The following is a 14,801-nucleotide window of genomic DNA, read 5'->3' on the forward strand; positions in this document are numbered from 1 at the left end:
CTTCAAATGAAGGAGATCTCAATGTTGATGTGAACTCAATCTTTGACATATGCATAAGATAAAAATTCAAGATTAATTATCTGTTTTGGAAGGCAATAGGGCAAGGAGGGCAAGAGGTGAGCTGGTAATTAAGATTCCTTGTTGAGACACATGTAAGATATATTACTACTTATTTGTCATTTATAGATAGAAGAATATATAGCTTTTTATTTTCCATAAAAGGGCAAGAAGGAAATGGGTGTATCTTTTGTGATTGGCTCTAGCAAACAGCCAATAGGAATTTCAACCAGGCTGATTGGACAGAGGCAGCCACAGGAGGAGCAAGGGGGCTGGATTAAGGAAATATAAGTGCTGGCCAGAATGGCAAGAGGCCAGGCCAGAGCTTGGTAACCATATACCACTGTGCCTCATATTTATTTGTCTGACAAATAAATTATTATTTTAATTTCTCTATTGCTGCGTTGAATATTTCATTCCAGCTAAGCGTTAACCACAAGCAGGGTGCTACACCACCTCCTTCTTCCCATCCTGTGGAAGGACCAGACTCAAATTCCTCACCTCTTGACCCCTCAGCAAACGTCCAAGCTACAACCCCAGGGTGAAGAGCAAACCTCAACCCCACAAGTCATGTGTCCTTAACTAAGTTTTACAGTCAGAGGCTGCTATTTAAAGAAGTATCTCTCATTTCTCGGAAGGCCACTTCAACTTCATCTAGCGCTCGGTCGCTTTCTTCACTGTCTTCCCAGTGCTCCTGGGCAAGCTCTATGGACTCGCTGACATCCCTGAGGTCCATAGACTATGCTGCAAACCACTACTCTGCCATCCAGTCCAAGCTGAATCACATGGTTTCCATGCTGCCTAGGAGGGGCAATGCGGCAGAAAACTACATAGGCTAATCTGTTCCTCCTTCCCTCTCTGAGTAAAAAACCTATACATTTTCCCCATACAAATGTTTAACTTTAACATATAAAATACACACTAATATGAGGAATATCAAAATACCAAAAACCAGTATAATCATAGGGCACCAAGCCAAATTTAAAATGTTGGTCATGGTAGGGCACTAGCCTGAAAAGATGTCCCACAAATGGATTTTTCATTCTCTCTGCAAGAGGAGAGAAGTGAATGGCAGTGCTACATCTGGCGCAGTCATTAGGGAGGTGCAATCAGGGATTAAAAAACAAAAAAGAGGAGGGGATCCTAAAAGCCAGAAAGGGTGCTCTGCTTGGAAAGGAGCAAAGAGCTGGCTTCTCCATCCCATCCTGCTTCTGCTGCTGGTTTTAGAAAAGCTTAGTACAGGAAAAAAAAGAAGCTAGAGGAAGCTAAAGACAAGCCACACAAGAAGCCAGTGACTTCTGTCTTGCAGGTAGATTTTTCAGATGACCCAAACCTTTTCTCAAAAGGGGGGGAGGAAGAACCACGGGAATATTGAGATGAAGAGGAGGAGGAAGAAGAGGACTACGACAAAATTGGTAAACACAGAATGCTTTCCATTATTGAAGTTACAAGAGATGCATTCTGACAAAATGAAAAGCTTAGTACAAAAAAAATAGTTTGTAGTGTGGGTGTTCACCTATGTTGGTGGCTTGTTGAAACTTGCTACAGAAAAGAGGGAAAAGGATACCCTGCTAGATATATAGACTTTCGGATTAATCATATATATATATATATATATATATATATATATAAAATTATATTATATATAATATTTGGAGGGACGGGGTGGTGGTTGTGGGGCTCCTACTGATGTGAGAGTAGCATGGATTTCATCTAGTTGTAGAAAATGAGTGAAAAGAACATGCAGATCGTGGAAAAAGTGGAGTGGTTGAAGTAGCTGAAAAGTTCATTAAGGGCGGGTGTGAGCTGTGTGGCGGTACCACCTGATGGCATGTTTGAAAGAGAATCCGTTTTGGTGTAGAAAAGACTGAAGCGTACCTATTGCTGATGTACGCACAGAAACTGGGAACTCCTGCAATTTTATTTCCCTAGCATAGAGGAAGGGTGTGTGTGATGGTGTGGGACTGTGGAAATCACCCCTCTGCAAATGGCCTCGTGGACCGGCAGAGCACGGAGGACAGGGAAAATCTGGCGGCATGGCAGGTGCCACATGACGAATCCCAGAACTCGGCCCATTTTCCTCCAAACCTCCATTAGCAGCAGCAGCAGCAGTGGGAAGGGATGGAGCAGCCAGCTCTTTGCTGCTTTCTAAGCAGAGCACCCTCCTCGTTTTTGTTAATTAATCCCTGAATGCACCACTCTAATGATTGTGTGGTGCCTCTCCCTTCGTTCCTTTTGCAGAGAGAATAAAAATCGAAATAAATGCTTTTCTTTTTCTTTTTAGTTTTTTTTAGATGTGATTTTTCACAACTATTTTCAAGCCCCACTGAATGAGGAAAAAATAACAACTATTGATAGTGATCATACAGACCAGCATTCATATTCAACACTGTCCATTCGAAAGACAGCTAGAGGTTTCGGGAACCCCTACAACTCCCCCCCCCCCAAGGATCCACTAAGTTCTTATGTCCTCTCCCCTACTGGAAGAGCACTGGGGGGGGGGGACTCCTCCTGGATCCTGGCAGATGTCCAAGGAATGGCTTGTCCCGTCTCTCCTTGGCAAACCGTAATCCCTCGTTCCAATGCAGCTTGGTTTGGGGGCAGTTCGTTCCCACCCTCTACCAGATGGTCACTGACAGGCGGAAGAAGGCAATGCAAGCAACCACACTCAACACTGGCTCCTAACATCACGCCCGCCTACTTGCCAGTAACGGAGGTCAACCCTAGGAGGAAACTATTAGAGGTTACCTCCCACACTTCTTCTGCCCTTTTCTGCTTCTCTGGTGTGCTTCTCACTGTTTGTAGCAGAGTTTTCCCCAGACAAGAACAGGAGTCATACTCAAACTGACAGTCAAGAGCTTCTTTATTGCTTGACTGGTTGCACAAGCATTCTGTCACTCTTATATACAACCCTTTATTCCCCTGCTTCTTCTCGCCGCCTCTCCCCCTCAGAAATGCAGTGGCAAAGGTCTAAACTAAATCACCAGGATGAAGCGCAAACCTCAACCCCTCAGGCCATGTGTCGTTAACCAAGTTTTACAGTCAGTGGAAATATTTGCTACTTCAATGGTACTATTTTTCTAATATAGAATTACAGGGTTTTGCACAGTTTTTTGGGCTTTTCTACACCAAGATTGATTTCTCCCTCCTTTAATATATTTATTCCTCTCACCATAACAGGTTTCCAAACAAATAAACAACTTTTAACCAAGAGGAAAGAACCAGAATGATTGGCAACTCTAACTAGAGCAAACTAGAGCAAAATCCACAGGTTTTATAAACCACATCATAAGCCAGCCTATGGGACCAAACAATTAATTTGGCTTAGGGCACAGGTAGCCGAGTGGGACATACGACAGATGTAGATGAACACATCTAGGCCACATTGAGAAACTTGACCACACAGTGTCAAGGAAATGGGACTAGCCAGTGAGGCAAAGATGGAGGAGAAATTGGAATGTTAACTCCTCCCCAAAAAAATTCTGGGGCAAACTGGTGGAGACGATAGCGGTGGGGAAGCTACAAGACTTATTGGAAAACACAGATAATTAAATGCATTCCCATCTGGGTTGAATCCTGGCCATGGGGGCTCAATCCCCCCAATATTCAGGGGGCCAATATCCCCTATTGGGTTGTTGTTATGGGGAAGCAAATGACAGCCACCATCAGCTACAAGACACACACCATAGGTAGCGGAGCGGGACATGCGACAGATGTGGAAGGCCTGAGAATATATTATGATGCAGCATGCTTTAGTTGGATCAGAGACTGGATTAAGTTAGATAATAATGACATTTTAGACTTGGAGGGATGGAACAACAGATATGGTTGGCATGCCTATCTAATTTACAACAAAGTGGTGGTACATAAAGAATTTCTAAGTCATGTAATTAGAAATTCATCATATAAGGTCTGGGTGAGACATAGAAGGCTGTTAGAAACGTAAACCGCATGGTGGGTCTCACCGTTAGAAGTAATATCGGTTAAAAAGAAAAATACGATAGGAAGAATGGCAACATACCAGCAGCTCCTAAAAGAGGAACAGGGCCAATTAAAACTAAGACCATACGAAGAGGTGACCCAATACTGCACCACATGGACGCAATATCACCAAATTGCCCAAATATTCAATCAGGATACAGCAATAGGATTTGAAAAAGAAGAATCAAAATGACAAAAAGTATTCTTACAAAACTCAAAAAAGAATATATCCAAAATGTATAATTTATTATTAGAATGGGACTTAAAGGATGAAGAAGTAAAAGAATATGACTAAATGGGCATACAATATAGGATATGTAATTCGGCTGGACCAATGGGATAAATTATGGAAATGGGATATTAAGTTTACGGCATGTTATACAATCAGAGAAAAGTTCATGAAAATGGTGTACCAATGGTACTTAACTCCGGTAAAATTGGCTAAAATTTACAAATTAAAATACCTGTTGGAGATGCAAAAAAGAAATAGGAACAATGTTTCAAATGTGGTGGGAATGCTGACCTATTAAACAATTCTAGAATGAAATTTATGAGGAAATCAAAAAGATGTTTAAAATATTTTTCAGTAAAAAACCGGAGGCATTCCTTTTAGGTATAATCACAAACGATATTCCTGACAATCAAAGGAAAGTATTCCTTTATGCAACGACAGCTGCCAGGATGCTTATAGCAAAAAACTGGAAAGGGAGAAAAATTCCATCAATGAAAGAATGGTAAATTAAATTTTGTGAATATATAAATCTGGCAAGACACACAGCATTCATATGGGGACAATCGGACCAGAAATTATTAAAAAAACGGGGATGTGCTAAAGAGTATATGAAAAAACACTGTTCTGGAGTAAGCTTATTGGTTTGTAATGAATGATGCTTTACAGGGTTAAAGAAAAGGAAAATGGTGTTAAAAAGTACAAATGTGGAAGTAATCTACATTAGACACAACAATACAGTAAGAGTACAAATTTTGAGGTCTTAGAACAAAGAAGGAAGTCAATATGTGTATATGTATGTATTGATTAGATTAGAATGATGATATGGTTTTATTTGTAGATGTATGCTTTTTGTCTTGTTTTTTACTTTGTTTTTCTTTCTTTTTTGTATGTTTTGTTTTTCTTTCTTGTTTGTACAGTATTATTTTGAATATGTTTGTAATTTTTTTATGATTTTGCATTGAAAATAAAATATATTTTTTTAAAAAAAATAATAAATATTGTAAAACACAGATAATAAAATGCATTCCCATCTGGGTTGAATCCTGGCCATGGGGGCTCAATCCCCCCAATACTGGGGGGGCCAACATCCCCCGTCGGGTTTTTGTTACGGGGAAGCTACAAGAATTTTGGGGAAAAGGAGTTTGCAAAACAACTAAAGTCCCAAGTTAAACCCAGGAGTGAAGCGCAACCTCAACCCCTCAAGTCAAGTTCAGAGCCGATGGCCCAGCCGAGGGGAATGGAGCTTTCGCCTGGCCAAGCCGTTGAGTGGGTTCTGGGTCGCCCCCAGTGAGCATTCCTATGTCGGGAAAAGTATCCCTGAGTGGGTCACTCCATTGATGCAGCCCTGCAGACTAGACGGGAGGAGTAGACGGGAGACTAGACAAGGGACCACCGCGATGACCAAGGGAGGTTCGGGAAGAGGACGACTATTGAGAGCCGGAGCGCCCACCCCAGGAAAGTCGCCGACCAACGATGTATTGACCGCCTAGCCCAGCCCTGGTTTACTCGCCAGAAAGGTCTTGGGAGCCCCGCAGGCCAGTTCGACGGTACGAGGAAGAGGAGGGCTACGGGCAGCATCCCAGACCCTCTTACAGGTACGAAGGGCAGGAACCTCAGCATCCAGATGGACGAGCCCCAAGTTATCGCCCTGCCCCAAGGTACAGCTATGACCAAGAGCCATGAGATGTGGTTCCAAGGAGCATTACACGTGAGGGATTTTGACTTACGTCTTTTCCCTGCATATAAACCCCCCATGGATGTCTTGAGCTATCTGACTTTATTCAAACTAACCTGCCAGGAACTGGGGGTCCCCTCAAGATTGTATATGTCTTTTCTGAGGGCGTTGATTGGTGGGGAGTTGGCGGATCTCATGGGCCATCTTCCTTTGTTCCACGCGCTAGACTATGAACCACCTTGTATTGCAAAGATATGGACTGCATGCGGAAACCTACAGCCACACAACTCAGACCTTATATTAACCATGGATAATATATAAATATCTCCTGGAACCTACAAGCCCTTGGTGCATTTCACCCATCAAAGCCTTTGCTGTTGAGAAGAAAAACATGAAGGGAAATTGGGCAACATATAAAATGTTATTAGAGGGGGAAATTAATAAGAGGAAAGGACTTTGAAATCCATATATATTTGACAGGCTGGCTCCAATACTTCCAACTGAATGAAAGACAAGGAAAATAGGGTTTCCTGGAGAAATATCAAAATGTGGACAAATGCTCAGAAAAAAGGGCAACAAAAAACCCCACAACTTTGCATATATGCAGCTTGTATGTATATTTTGGATTATAGTTTTTTAACACATGTATCCTTTTTTGGCAGGAAGGTTGATTTCTTCATCCATGAATCGTACTTCCTTTGGTGTGTTGTTGTTTTTTTTACAAAACTTTTCATACAATCTTTTTGCATAATAAATCTTAAGCTGGTGTTTCTTTAAAAAAACCAAATATATAAATATATATATACACACACATATATACACTGCAATTTCTGCTGCAGTTTCTCAACATACATCAGCAGAGTTTATGCTTCAAGAGGAGAGAAGGGAACGGCAGTGCTTCATCAGGCACAGTCCAAAGGGTGTATACATGTGTTCTCTCTATTAGAGTTCAGCAACAAAAACCATGAGGCAAAACAGCTTTAAGACACCTCAGTTTTCATGTTCTTGAACGTCCCCTTTCAAAATGATGCTAAAAAACTATAATCCAAAATATACATACAAGCTGCATATATGCAAAGTTGTTGGTTTTTTGTGTTGCCCTTTTTTCTGAGCAAACAAAAGATCTGTCCACATTTGTCACAAGCTGTTGCAATGTTGGATTTCAGTAAGAAATCTCCTGACCAGTAAATTAGTATGAAGAATACATCTGATCCTTTCCCCAGTCAAGATATTTTCTCTCTCTCTTCTTCCATCTTCTGTACAACTCGAGAGGACCTATGGAATCCATGACGTGTTGCAAGATTTCCACGGCCGACTTTGGTGCCTTGCGTGTTAAGACCCCCAAGACCTCCCCAAATAAAGACACAATTGATGCCAAATTTAGTTTACGGTTATTGGCATAATTTTGGCCAGAATGAAAAATGAAGATAAATGTGCTTGGAATTCTTCAAGTCCAGAATCTGGCTCTTGTGCATCACTCAATATTGGGGGAACGGAGCACCCTGTCTAGAAATATAGAAGGGGCTAAATCCCTGGGTGGCCAGGAGGTCTGCTCAGTGTGCCCTGCCTTGTACCTGCAGCGGGTGATTCCGACCAACTGAGGCACCAAGTCCTCAGCAGAGATTTAACTCTGCTGGGATCAGTAGATTCTGCAAATAGCAGCAGCATGTAGAAGTGAATGGTTTTGTGCCATTGGCTGTATTTAGATGCAGTGATTATTGTTTTGGTGTTCCTGATTATTCTGTTAGGGCTTCTGTTCCCGTCCCCCCCAAAGTTTCTTTCACACTACATTACCTGTTTTTCCATGGAACTGTGTTTTTTCCATCTTTTACAAAGGAAATGGGGCTGCTGCAGTTGGAAAGATGCCTTACTTGGTCATATGGCACAAATGGTTGGAGCCCCATAGTACTAAAGTTTAAGATATGCCTGCAAGGAGCACTCTGAATGCTCTGCCACTGGGAGGCAATCAAGCTGCAGAATGTTTTAGCTTTCCCTGTGTTTTGGAAGCGTTCATGTAGCTGATGTCTGTACAGACACATGAACGCTTAAAAACCCCTCAACAAAAGTGTCCTTTCTCCATTTCTGCACCCAGATTCAATCCCTTGCCAACACCTTACCAGAAGATGCAGCCACACAACTCAGACCTTATATAAACCATGAATAAAATATAAATATCTCCTGGAACCTACAACCTCTTAGTGCATTTCACCCATCGAAGCCATTGGCGTTAGGAAGAAAAACATGAAGGGAAATTGGGCAACATATAAAATGTTATTAGGGGCAGAAATTAATAAATTAAGAACTTTGAAATCCATATATATTTGACAGACTGGCTCCAATACTTCCAACTGAATGAAAGACAAGGAAAATAGGATTTGCTGGAGAAATATCAAAACTAAAGGCAACTCTAATCCAGCCCAAAGGAAAATATCTATCTAAAATGTATAATCTCCTCAACAATTTACACCCTGCCATCAAAGAACTTTGGCCTCACTTGAAACGCTCAACCTTTTCTGAGGATGCACACCTCAGAACACATAGAGAGAAAGCTAAAACATTCTGCAGTTAGATTGCCCCCAAAAGGCAGAAAATTCAGAGTGCTCCTTGCAGGCGTATCTTAAACTTTAGTACCATGGGGCTTCAACCATTTGTGCCATATGACCAAGTAAGGCATCTTTCCAACTGCAGCAGCCCCATTTTCTTTGTAAAAAATGGCGATGAAACTGTTGCATGGCAGAACAGGTAATGTAGTGTGAAAGAAACTTGGGGGGGGGGGAGAAGCCCTAACAGAATAATCAGGAACACCAAAGCAATAATTACCACATCTAAATACAGCCTTTGGCGCAAAACCATTAAATTCTTCATGCTCCTGCTATTTGCAGAAACTCCTAATCCCAGCAAAGCTAAATCTCTGCTGAGGACATGTTGCCTCGGTTGGTCGGAATCACCCGCTGCAGGTACATGGCAGGGCACACTGAGCAGACCTTTGATTTTTTTGATTATTATTTTTTTGGTTTTGAAATAAAAAGAAATTGATTATGTTTCTAGGTATTTGGGCTATTATCCTGCCCAACCCTGCTGTAGATCACCTAATGAAATCTTTCGGCCTAATATCTAATGATATTCCCAAAGACAAGAAAAATCTATTCCTTTACACAACAGCAGCTGCCAGAATATCCCATCACTATTAGAATGGCAAAACAAACTCGGCGAGTTTGTAGAAACGGCAAAATTGACAGCAATTATTAGAGGCCACTCAAATCAGAGAATAACTAGAAAGTGGGATGGAGTGAAGGAAAACATGAAAAAATATGGTCCCGGAATTGAAATATCAATAGAGAATGTTTAAAATGTGCAGGGGTAAGCAAGATAATAATAATAGACGCAATTGAAGTATTATTAAATAATAACAACACAACAAGGTGGAAGAAGTAAAATACTGAGATCACACATGGGTGAAGGGGAGTGGGGGGTATATGGGAACCTATAATATCATTTATAATATAATTTGTTAATTGCGCTGTATTTATATAGAGCAAAGGGAAGCCTAGAGCAATTAGATATATTTTAATTTAGGTAATCTATATAACAGGCTTAAATTACAAAATGAATATGGATTTTGATGTTTGTATTTTTATTTTTATTTTATTTTGGTTTTGAAATAAAAAGGAAAAAAAAGAAAAAGAAACCATTTGAATCCACTGGAATCAAGTGATCCACAAGAGCCAGATTCTGGACTTGAAGAATCCCAAGCACATTTATCTTCATTTTTCATTCTGGCCAAAATTATGCCAATAACCTTAAACTAAATTTGGCATCAATTGTGTCTTTACCTGGGGAGGTCTTGGGGGTCTTAACACGCAAGGCACCAAAGTCAGCTGTGGAATGACCGCTCCCCGCCTAAAACGGGGGGCGCCCTTTGCGTGGACGCGCGCAGCCCCTAGATCTGGAGCGGCTCCAACAGCATAGGCTTGGCTTTGCCTTCCCTCAGGTGGGATACCTGGAGGTCTCCGCCTACCTCAGTCAGTTGTCCAATCCCACCTGGGGGAAGCGTTGCCAAGGAGACCAGGCCAGGTAGGGGAGGGATTACCTGCCCAGACAATAGAGGGAGGATCTTACCTGGGAATCCTCACTTGGCTCCCCGTTAAAGGGATTTCTGAAGGGAGGCTTTGACCATACGCCGAAACGTAGTCATTGCTCTCCCCTGTGGCGGCGGCGTAACAGGGGCGGCTATCTCTGCTTGAACATATGTTCTCCAGAGCCGGCCCATCCCCCCCACACACACTGGATAACCCTGATGCTCCCTAGGTCCCTGGCTGGGGACTGGGGAGGGAGAACACCCAATGCCTGAGCCAAGGTCTACCCACATTTGAAATTTAATAAAGTTGTGGCCAATTTAATCCCATAGCACATTGTCTTGAGTCGTTATTCCACATGACGGGGGGGGGGGCGCTCGGGATCTGGGAACTCCGCCTGTCCACGCAAATCTTGCAACACGTCATGGATTCCATAGGTCCTCTCCAGTTGTACAGAAGATAGAAGGAGAGAGAGAGAGAGAAAAGATGTATTAACTCTGTGCATCCAGTAATGAAGAGACCACCATCATTCACTTCCAGATAAACTGTAGAACATGGGTCTGGCCAGCCAGTTGCTGATGCCTTGACTGGTCTTCCAGAAACAACTTTCTGCCCTCAATCTGTTATTCTCTTCCAACAGCCTGAAAACAAAATTTGCAGGCCAGGGAGGGGGGGCAGTGAAAGCAAGCCCACTTTTTAATAACTATCATATTGCTGTATTAAACAAGAAGAAACTTTGCACAAGAAGAAATTTTGTGGGGTTTGTGTGCGAGACTGGGCAGATTATTTTTTATTTTTTAAAAAAGCTCTGAACACTCAGATTCTTCATGCTAATTTACTGGTCAGGAGATTTCTTACTGAAATTGCACACTTCCAACATTGCAACAGCTTGTGAAAGCTAAAACATTCTGCAGCTTGATTGCCCCCAAATGGCAGAACATTCAGAGTGCTCCTTGCAGGTGTGTCTTAAACTTTAATACCATGGGGCTCCAACCATTTGTGCCATATGACCAAGTAAGGCATCTTTCCAACTGCAGCAGCCCCATTTCCTTTGTAAAAGATGGCGAGGAAACTGTTCCATGGCAGAACAGGTAATGTAGTGTGAAAGAAACATTGAGGGGGGGCAGAACCCCTAACAGAATAATCAGGAACACCAAAACAATAATCACCACATCTAAATACAGCCTTTGGTGCAAAACCATTAAATTCTTCATGCCCCTGCTATTTGCAGAATCTCCTGATCGCAGCAGAGCTAAATCTCTGCTGAGGACTTGTAGAAATATACCGTAGAAATATCAAAATGACTGCGAAAGGCTGTGGAGGGAAGATTCACTGCATGTTATAAGGGGGCGGTGAAGAAGGAGGGAAGAGAAGGAAGCGCTGTCCTGTTCTCAGATTGGGGACTGCCTCCCACCTCCTTCTCCCCAACCTGTGGAAGGACCAGACTCAAATTCCTCACCTCTTGACCCCTCAGCAAATGTCCAAGCTACAACCCCAGGGTGAAGAGCAAACCTCAACACCACAAGTCATGTGCCCTTAACTAAGTTTTACATTCAGAGGGTGCTATCTAAAGAAGTATCTCCCATTTGTAGGAAGGCCACTTCAACTTCATCTAGCGCTCGGTCACTTTCTTCACTGTCTTCCCAGTGTTCATGGGCAAGCTCTATGGGCTCGCTGACATCCCTGAAGTCCATAGACTATGCTGCCAAGCACAGAGCAGAATATGTCCACAAGCTGAAAAAGGAGAGGGAATTCCACTACTCTGTCATCCAGTTCAAGCTGAATCACATGGTTTCCATGCTGCCTAGGAGGGGCAATGCGGCAGAAAACCACATAGGCTGCCACCCAGTGAGGTGCAACGTAAAGACTAGGCAGCGGATCAGCACGTGTCTCATAAACCTCAGAGACTTTGCACTGTATTCATCATATGACTGCTTCTCAGAAATGGGATTTTGAGAGCTGGCACACATAATTGCCATACAGGGGGTGCTGCTGGCTTGGTGGTGGTGGTTTTTTTAACTTGGCCGTGCCATGGAGAAGAATGGTTTGGAATGCCAACCAATATGCACATTATACCTTGCGGCACAAAGGTAGCCATCTCATGGAAACACCTTCACGTTGCTCTTTGTGGCTTACATTTTGTGTGCATCACTTGTAAGTGCTCCAGCCTTCACACTTGGTCAATTCTGTACTGTCCTTACAAATATTGGTTTCTAGTGCTTTTTTGGTCAAAGAAATCATGGGGTAACTTGGTTTTACCAAGGGACAAATATATTAGCTGTTTAGTTTGTTTAAAAAACCTGCTAGTGCCTCTCTATTTTTTGTCCCAATATAGGGAACATAGAAAAATATTTTCAGTGTATGACCCTGCAGTTGATGGCCTGATAACAGATGGCTAACAAAAGACAATGACAAAGACAATGTGCAGTGACTTGTAACTTTTCCAACAGCTATTGCCACATCTTAGAGCTCCTTTTTAATGTGTTTTTAGTGAAATCCCTGAGGTTTGTGGTGTGGATGTGGCTCTTCACCTATGTAGGTGCCTTGTTCAATGGGCTGGCAAGGCTGAAACCGGCTCTCATTTCTCTATTCACTATTCCCCTTGGTTATGAAAAGCACCGGGTTGAAATTGACCATTCTTGTGAACTAAATTCCACCCGACATCGCGGGGGGGGGGGATCATTTTTTAAAAAAATATTGAGTTTATGGCACAGTGAATGCCATCAACCCAGTGTGATCCAGCAGTAGCTCCTATACGGCCATCCGCTGTCACTTAGATCAGTGACTAGGCACATGCAAAAAGAAAGGGTTTGCAACTGTGATTGTAGTATTCATCTTTTTAAAATATAAACATTGCAAGTTTTTGCACAGTTTCTGTATGGACATCAGCTATATGTATAAATAAATTATCATCACCATCATCATCATCATAATGGCTGGCTTTCCGAAGGGATTCTGGGGGGCTTACAGCATATCTAAAAACATCCAGCATTAAAGATCTCCTGATTTACGGCTCAGGAGATTGAGAGGGAGAAGGAAGAGAAGGCAGGAAGGGTAACCATGTCAGATCACTAACTCCTCGAAATACAAACGTCTTCCGGATTGATTGCCCATAAACTCCACCCTTGGTCTAACACGGTTACCTCTTCCATGCTTAGCTAATCTAAGTAAAAAAAAAATTTCACCACTTTTCCATACAAAAGTTTAACTTAAATATAACGGTATAAAATACACATTAATACAAGCAACGTCAAAATACCAAATAGAAGTATAATCACAAGGTGCCAAGCCAATTTTAAATGTTGGTCATGGTAGGGCTCCATCCTGAAAATATGTCCCACTAATGGTACTATGAAAGAGCTGGAAAAGTAGTATCCTGACAGAACTGGGATACTGGAGCAGGACCTAGCCCCCTGTCACACATCAAAAGTGGGGAAGAAATTCATGACAGAGCAGCAAATACAGGTACTTGATTGGCCAATTCCCCATATGTACATCCCATTGAGAATTCGTGGGCTATACGCAAAAGTCACCTCTGTGCTGTAGACTGTATGACTATGGAGAAACTCATTCAGGCACTGATTCAAGTGTGGTACAGGGATCCGAAAATCAACAGTGACTGTTCGAAATGAGTAGACTCTATGCCAAACCGTGTTCAAATGCTGCTTTAAAATAGTGGCGGTCATATCTGCTAATAATGTACATGTCTGTGAGTTTTGTACATCTCTGTGTGAGTTTTGTACAATAAACTATTGTACGAAATTCATTGTTTCAATTATTTTGTACAGCACATTGTTATGTGTTTAGTAAGACATGGACACACACTAGAACTGTTCACATTACTGAAACATAAACAGGTCAAACCCCCCCCCCCAATTCAGAGGGCGCACAATGTGAGTTCCTGCACTAAAACAGCAGTGTTTGCTTTGATAACCAGATAAATAAATCAAGTTGACTTTCAGGTAATACTATATAGTATGGCCATTGCTTCTACATTTATGATGTTCTACCAATTTTGACCTAGATTGAATATTTTTCTTTCAAATCAGTATATAATAAATGTTTAGGGGGAATTGAAAGGAAATCCACATCCCGCCTACTTTAGTAGTCCACAGGTGGTTAAAAGACGAAGGCCTGGTTAAAAAGGAATTACTCATTTTGCTAAGCTCTCATATTAACAGTTTCACCACATTTCAGAAACTCAGGAAGAAGGATGGGTGTGTGTGTCCTTCCTGACCCTCCAAAGATACCCAGCCTCGTGTGCCTAACCCCAGCTGGAAGGCCTTAGGACTTCTCAGCAGAAGCTCCACCCTCCTGGAAGAAGACCCACAATGCCACCTACCTTGGAGGGCCACTGCATTCTGGGTGGCAAGGAACTTCAACTCCATACCAGCCGATGGGAAGAGCAGCTCCATGATCGACCAGGCCATGGCTGGGTATTGCCCCTCCATCTTCCAGAAGTAGCGCATCAGGTGTCTTGTGATACATACCTGGGAATACAGTCCTGTGAAAACAAGGCCCTCCACACCAGCTGAGACCTAGGACCAAACAACTAAACCCCAGATGGCCCAAGAAACCCCAAATAAAAACCTATATGGCTACATATAGGATATTTTCTGCAATCTACCCCCCCCCCCGCTCTTTAACCCAAATCTAATTCTAACCAACTACTCCCCCACCCACCACACTCTAGGACAGCGCAACTCCATTGGTTCAATAGACAATACAAGGTGAGAGACACAGGGCAATCCGGACGGGTTGGCAGGGAATCACCCTATAC

General features: G+C 42.4%; 1 protein-coding gene across 5 annotated transcripts in view; it reads right to left on the reverse strand.

The window, feature by feature from the left end:
- Positions 1 to 14,801, reverse strand: part of LOC307207666 (putative G-protein coupled receptor 34) — a 245,213-nt gene that overhangs the window by 173,226 nt on the left and 57,186 nt on the right. For all 5 annotated transcript variants that reach the window (XM_079961748.1, XM_079961747.1, XM_079961749.1 and 2 more), the window contains one exon: positions 14,364 to 14,511. The gene's annotated coding sequence lies outside the window, so the exon portion shown is untranslated. The remainder of the gene's footprint in view (positions 1 to 14,363; positions 14,512 to 14,801) is intronic.

This window comes from Podarcis cretensis (assembly GCF_951804945.1).
Source record: "Podarcis cretensis genome assembly, chromosome: Z".
In the NCBI taxonomy this organism is placed as follows: domain Eukaryota; kingdom Metazoa; phylum Chordata; class Lepidosauria; order Squamata; family Lacertidae; genus Podarcis; species Podarcis cretensis.